Below are 7,925 nucleotides of genomic sequence, written 5' to 3'. Positions count from 1 at the left end.
CCATGAATGTACATTTGTTGCGTTTGAGGCGAAGACCAGCCTCCTGCAGCCGCGTCAGCACCTGGTTCAATGTTGCCAGATGTTCTTGGTCACTTCGGCCTGTCAACAAAATATCATCCAAATACACTGCTACTTTTGGGATGCCAGCCACCAGACTCTCCATTAGTCTTTGAAATATGGCTGGACTGGAGGAAACCCCAAAAGGCAGACGGTTCACTTGGAACAGACCTTTGTGTGTGTTAATGGTGACAAAGCGCTTGGATGCTTCATCCAAGATTACCTGCTGATAGGCGTGGCTTAAGTCCAATTTACTAAACTTTTCACCACCAGACAGTTTCTCAAACAAGTCCTCTAGCTTGGGTATTGGATACTGTTCCAACTTTGACACCAAATTGACTGTGAGCTTGTAATCTCCACAGATGCGCACTGAATTGTCCGGCTTCAGCACAGGAACAATTGGTGTAGCCCACTCCGAGAATTTCACTGGCTCAATTATCCCTTGATTGGTTAGTCTCTCTAACGCTACCTCCACTTTCTTCCTCATGGCATAAGGGACTGGGCGGGGTTTATAGTACTTCGGAGCAACCCCTTCCTTTACATATATTTTTGCTGGGGGGCCCCTCCACGTTCCCAGTTCCTCTTTAAAAACATCCTCATTCTGTCTTAGTATCTCTTGCAATGTGATGTGTTTCTGCTCTATGCTATTAAGCAGCACACAGTTCATACCTAGCTCTTTAATCCAGGCTCTGCCTAACAGGTTTGGCCCAGGCCCTGCTACGACCACCACTGGAAGCTGCTTGGTTTGCTCTTTGAACTGTACCGTTACTTCTGCTGCACCTACTGTGGGCACTCTCTCACCCGTGTACGTTTTAAGACTTAATGAACAATCTTGTAACTCAGGTGCGCCCCCGGCTGCCCATAACTTAACATACTCTGTCTTAGATACAATAGTTACACTGCACCCCGTATCTACTTCAAATGATACTATGTGACCATTTAGCTTCAGCTGAGTAGTGATGGGGTCTGTTTTAACTATCTTTGGCTCTGATATACTATACAGTGTAAACACATCCTCATCACTAGAGAGATCCCTAGGGACTTCACTTATGTGATGTGCAGGCTGTTTTTTATCCTCCTTTACCCCTTTTACAAACTGCTTATGTTTCCCTCCCCCCTTTAGCTGCCGCCCTGGAGGAGGTGAGGATCTGCACATTTTTTTCACATGCCCCTTTTTTCCACAGCCATGACACTTCTCGTTGATGAACCTACAGTCCCGTGCCATATGTTCACCTCCACATCTGTAGCACGTTAACCCCGCAGTTTTTTCCTGCCACTTCCGTCCTGCTTTCACAGTGTGCACCTGCAAATGAGCTGAGGGCTTACTTGCATTACCGTCCTGTTTCTGTTGTAGATCCAGCACGTCCCTGCTCGCAGTCTCGATGGCTTGTGCGACTTTCAACGCTCGCTCAAAAGTCAGCTCCGGTTCCGCCAACAACCTCCGCTGGATGCGATCGTCCGCAATTCCACACACGAGCCTGTCGCGCAGCATCTCCTTCAGTCTGTCGCCGTAGTTACAGTGTTGAGCCAGCTCCCGCAGCACCGCCACATACTCCGTCACAGTCTCATTCACCGCCCTCATCCTCGAGTTGAACTTAAATCTCTGAACAATCTCACTGGGCTTCGGGTTGAAGTGCGACTGCAGCAGCTGAGTTAACTCGTCATATGACTTATCCCCAGGCTTCTCCGGACTTAACAAGTTCCTCATTAAACTATACGTCCGGCTGCCCACTGAGCTCAACAATATAGCCCGCTGTCTCCCAGCGTCTGTGATGCCATTTGCCACGAAGAAATGCTCCATCACCTCGACGTACTCCTCCCAGACTTGCACCTGGCTATCAAAAGCCACAAGTGTCCCCACCATCGCCGTAGCCATCTCGACCTTTTATTTTTATTTTATTTTTTATTTTTTTTTAGGCCAATAGGCTATTTTACTTAGCTTCCTCGCCGCTCGACATCAACCGAGTCCCTCGCGTAGCCGGGCACCACAAGATGCTTCCTCTGTACAACACACAGTGAGCTCGCTTGGTCTCCTCGTCGCCAAGATGTAATATCTTTGGGATATTATAAGAAAAAGGGGACAGAGTCGGGAGGTACGTTTTTAGCTTCAATCTTTACTGCATACACGTACACACACCCTTCCTTAACACCTGGAGGACATATATATACAGGTCAAAGGTTAAAGCTCCACCCTCACTACTCCCCAACCTGTGCTGCCACTCCCAAAGGACAGCCCTGCAATCCCACATCAATATCACTCTACTACACAACCGGAAGCTAATGACGATCTAGCAACGTGTAACTTTAATGTTTTTGTAGTAACCCATTACGTCCAGAGGAGGGCATCGCAACTACAGATCCTTCAAGACGATTTGACAGGATAGGAGAAGAAGAAGACGTGTCTTTCGAAATAAGTTTGTTGTGTAGTTTTCCACGGAATAGTTTGTCAAATACGAAGCACGAATGCGTTCTTTTGTTTGCATTTTCTCTCCTTTAAAGGTTTTTGTGTGTTTTTTGTGTGTTTATGTCTTTGTCTTTGTGTTTGTTTTGGTGTAAAGCTAACACAGCTACTGACACAGGAAGGCAGTGTCACCGATATGCATTCATATCCGGTGGTAGCTCAAAATAAAAGCATCAATCTAAGAGGAAATGTATTTGATTCAATTTCACGAGAAAAGTACGACCAAAAACTGGTGAAAAGTTTTTAATGTTTTGACATCATTTTTGAACGATTATTACCTCGCAAATTAAGACTTGTAGGCAGTTTGAAGTGAAGAAATTCTTTAATTGTCAAAATCTATTAGGTTCTTGTGTAAAAGTGTTAAAGTTGTGGGTTAAATTTCTTGGTCAAAACCAAAGAGAAGGTTGCATTGTTTGTAATATTTGAAAAAAAATGGGGACAAACACGAAATATTTCCGCAAATTTAAAGTGCTTTGGTAGTCCCAACCTGTAATATCTTTGGGATATTATAAGAAAAAGGGGACAGAGTCGGGAGGTACGTTTTTAGCTTCAATCTTTACTGCATACACGTACACACACCCTTCCTTAACACCTGGAGGACATATATATACAGGTCAAAGGTTAAAGCTCCACCCTCACTACTCCCCAACCTGTGCTGCCACTCCCAAAGGACAGCCCTGCAATCCCACATCAATATCACTCTACTACATTCCTCCCCCCTTAAGCTACTAATCACCGTGCCCCACAAAAAGTGTTATGTAACCTTCTAAGCATCCCCAACTGATAATGGAATAACAATTACTGGGCACTTAAAGATTTTGTTATCACTTAACATTTTAAACAATAACAATCATAAACCATTGCATTTAACACTGGTAATCTTTCAAATAACTTGGTTTGCACACGGCCCTTTGTGACCTGCGCAAAGGAGCTATCACAGGTGGTGACGGCCCTGAAGGGTTGGGAGGTGGATTGTCTAACACTACAGGAGTTGCTTTTTTCTGAGCAGGACTCAGGACACTCTGGGTGTGGGTCTCCTGAACACTGTTATTTCCTGTCAGAGTGGAAGTCTCTGATGCAACCCTTACCGCTGCAGGTGAAACAGACAGTTCCAGTGGCTCTGTGACTTCCGCCTCCACACAGTCCCCTATTACAGCACGTGACAAGACCTGGTCCACATGTCTCCGCACAATGTTACCATCTCCCAACATGATCTTGTACGAGACAGGACCTGTAATGTTTGTGATGACTCCAGGAATCCACTTAGGACCATGACTAAAGTTTCTTGTCACCACAGGATCTCCTTCCTGGAATCCTCTCTCTTTTTTCAGGTTGTCATGCTGTTCCTTTTGACTGTTCTGTTTTCGCTCCACCTTTCCTCTGCGGTCAGGATGAATCAAATCCAAGGTGGACCTCAACTTCCTCCCTTGTAGCAATTCTGCAGGTGAGAGCCCTGTGGTGGATTGTGGTGTGATGCGATAATTAAACAGAACTCTTGACACCTTAGTAGCAATGCTGCCCCCACCAGCCTTCTTCATCATTGACTTAAATGTCTGGACCGCGCGCTCAGCACAGCCATTTGATGATGCATGATATGGGGCGGATGTGATGTGCTCAATTCCATTTCTTTTCAGAAAGTCTTTAAACTCTGCACTCACAAAACAAGTACCATTGTCAGATACAATTGTTTCTGGTATTCCCTGACAACTGAAACTTTTTCTCAGGCATTCAATTGTGACGGCTGAGGTGGCTTTTGTTACAGGAAAAACCTCCATCCATTTTGAATGCGCGTCTATCAGGATCAAAAACATATGTCCCATAAAAGGCCCTGCATAATCAACATGTAATCTTTGCCACGGTTTGCTTGGCCACTCCCATGGGTGAAGTGGTGCTGGCGCAGGCAGGTTACGGTGTTCTTGGCATGTGACACAGTACTTGACAATATTCTCGATGTCTGCGTCCAACTTTGGCCACCAGAAATAACTTCGTGCCAAAGCTTTCATCCGAGTAATGCCAGTGTGTCCATGATGTAATTGCTCTAACATGGCCTCCCGCCCTTGTGGTGGCATCACAACACGTGATCCCCACAGTACACACTTATCTTGTACACTCAACTCTGTTTTCCGCACAGCATAAGGTTGAAAAACTGCATCTAAGTCGTGTGTCGGCCAGCCATGTTGGATAAACTGTGCAACTCTGGACAATACAGGGTCTCTGGTTGTCCACCTGCTCACTTCCCTTGTTGACACAAGAGTTGCAGTCTCCATCATGAGCACTCTTTCCTCCTGCTCTGCATTGTCTGAAGGTTGTGACAAAGGAAGGCGACTCATGGCATCAGCATTACCATGCTGTTTTCCCGGTTTATAGATAATCTCGTACTCATAAGCTCTTAGCGTTACAGCCCATCGCTGAATGCGAGGAGATGCCATGTTTGGCACAGCTTTCATCTCACTAAAAAGTGATAACAAAGGTTTGTGATCAGTGCAAATGACAAATTTCCTACCATACAGGTATTTATGGAACCGCTGAATGCCAAACATCACTGCTAAACCTTCTTTGTCCAATTGAGAATAGTTTGATTCAGCTGATGTCAGCGTCCTTGACATAAAGCTGATTGGTCGCTCTTGTCCATCTGGCAGTCGATGTGACAACACCGCCCCCACTCCATAGGGAGAGGCGTCACATGACAAGATCAAGTCTTTTTGACTGTCATAATGCACTAAGACTTCTGAGGATTGCATGAGGCGCTTGGATGCCTCAAATGCTCTCTCTTGCTCTGCTCCCCATCTCCATTTTGTTTCTTTTCTCAACAGTTCATGCAAGGGAGACAACAATGTGGACAAGTTCGGCAGAAATCTGTTATAATAGTTGAGTAATCCCAGGTACGCACGCAGTTCAGTGACATTAGTGGGTGCTGGTGCTTTTTGTATGGCACTGACCTTGTGGGGTAGGGGATGGAGCCCTGAAGCATCCACTTTGTGTCCTAAGAACTCTGCTTCCTGTTCCATGAATGTACATTTGTTGCGTTTGAGGCGAAGACCAGCCTCCTGCAGCCGCGTCAGCACCTGGTTCAATGTTGCCAGATGTTCTTGGTCACTTCGGCCTGTCAACAAAATATCATCCAAATACACTGCTACTTTTGGGATGCCAGCCACCAGACTCTCCATTAGTCTTTGAAATATGGCTGGACTGGAGGAAACCCCAAAAGGCAGACGGTTCACTTGGAACAGACCTTTGTGTGTGTTAATGGTGACAAAGCGCTTGGATGCTTCATCCAAGATTACCTGCTGATAGGCGTGGCTTAAGTCCAATTTACTAAACTTTTCACCACCAGACAGTTTCTCAAACAAGTCCTCTAGCTTGGGTATTGGATACTGTTCCAACTTTGACACCAAATTGACTGTGAGCTTGTAATCTCCACAGATGCGCACTGAATTGTCCGGCTTCAGCACAGGAACAATTGGTGTAGCCCACTCCGAGAATTTCACTGGCTCAATTATCCCTTGATTGGTTAGTCTCTCTAACGCTACCTCCACTTTCTTCCTCATGGCATAAGGGACTGGGCGGGGTTTATAGTACTTCGGAGCAACCCCTTCCTTTACATATATTTTTGCTGGGGGGCCCCTCCACGTTCCCAGTTCCTCTTTAAAAACATCCTCATTCTGTCTTAGTATCTCTTGCAATGTGATGTGTTTCTGCTCTATGCTATTAAGCAGCACACAGTTCATACCTAGCTCTTTAATCCAGGCTCTGCCTAACAGGTTTGGCCCAGGCCCTGCTACGACCACCACTGGAAGCTGCTTGGTTTGCTCTTTGAACTGTACCGTTACTTCTGCTGCACCTACTGTGGGCACTCTCTCACCCGTGTACGTTTTAAGACTTAATGAACAATCTTGTAACTCAGGTGCGCCCCCGGCTGCCCATAACTTAACATACTCTGTCTTAGATACAATAGTTACACTGCACCCCGTATCTACTTCAAATGATACTATGTGACCATTTAGCTTCAGCTGAGTAGTGATGGGGTCTGTTTTAACTATCTTTGGCTCTGATATACTATACAGTGTAAACACATCCTCATCACTAGAGAGATCCCTAGGGACTTCACTTATGTGATGTGCAGGCTGTTTTTTATCCTCCTTTACCCCTTTTACAAACTGCTTATGTTTCCCTCCCCCCTTTAGCTGCCGCCCTGGAGGAGGTGAGGATCTGCACATTTTTTTCACATGCCCCTTTTTTCCACAGCCATGACACTTCTCGTTGATGAACCTACAGTCCCGTGCCATATGTTCACCTCCACATCTGTAGCACGTTAACCCCGCAGTTTTTTCCTGCCACTTCCGTCCTGCTTTCACAGTGTGCACCTGCAAATGAGCTGAGGGCTTACTTGCATTACCGTCCTGTTTCTGTTGTAGATCCAGCACGTCCCTGCTCGCAGTCTCGATGGCTTGTGCGACTTTCAACGCTCGCTCAAAAGTCAGCTCCGGTTCCGCCAACAACCTCCGCTGGATGCGATCGTCCGCAATTCCACACACGAGCCTGTCGCGCAGCATCTCCTTCAGTCTGTCGCCGTAGTTACAGTGTTGAGCCAGCTCCCGCAGCACCGCCACATACTCCGTCACAGTCTCATTCACCGCCCTCATCCTCGAGTTGAACTTAAATCTCTGAACAATCTCACTGGGCTTCGGGTTGAAGTGCGACTGCAGCAGCTGAGTTAACTCGTCATATGACTTATCCCCAGGCTTCTCCGGACTTAACAAGTTCCTCATTAAACTATACGTCCGGCTGCCCACTGAGCTCAACAATATAGCCCGCTGTCTCCCAGCGTCTGTGATGCCATTTGCCACGAAGAAATGCTCCATCACCTCGACGTACTCCTCCCAGACTTGCACCTGGCTATCAAAAGCCACAAGTGTCCCCACCATCGCCGTAGCCATCTCGACCTTTTATTTTTATTTTATTTTTTATTTTTTTTTAGGCCAATAGGCTATTTTACTTAGCTTCCTCGCCGCTCGACATCAACCGAGTCCCTCGCGTAGCCGGGCACCACAAGATGCTTCCTCTGTACAACACACAGTGAGCTCGCTTGGTCTCCTCGTCGCCAAGATGTAATATCTTTGGGATATTATAAGAAAAAGGGGACAGAGTCGGGAGGTACGTTTTTAGCTTCAATCTTTACTGCATACACGTACACACACCCTTCCTTAACACCTGGAGGACATATATATACAGGTCAAAGGTTAAAGCTCCACCCTCACTACTCCCCAACCTGTGCTGCCACTCCCAAAGGACAGCCCTGCAATCCCACATCAATATCACTCTACTACACAACCGGAAGCTAATGACGATCTAGCAACGTGTAACTTTAATGTTTTTGTAGTAACCCATTACGTCCAGAGGAGGGCAT

The sequence above is a fragment of the Antennarius striatus genome, unplaced genomic scaffold (genome assembly GCF_040054535.1).
Source record: "Antennarius striatus isolate MH-2024 unplaced genomic scaffold, ASM4005453v1 scaffold_34, whole genome shotgun sequence".
Lineage (NCBI taxonomy): Eukaryota > Metazoa > Chordata > Actinopteri > Lophiiformes > Antennariidae > Antennarius > Antennarius striatus.
This window is presented reverse-complemented; position numbering follows the sequence as displayed.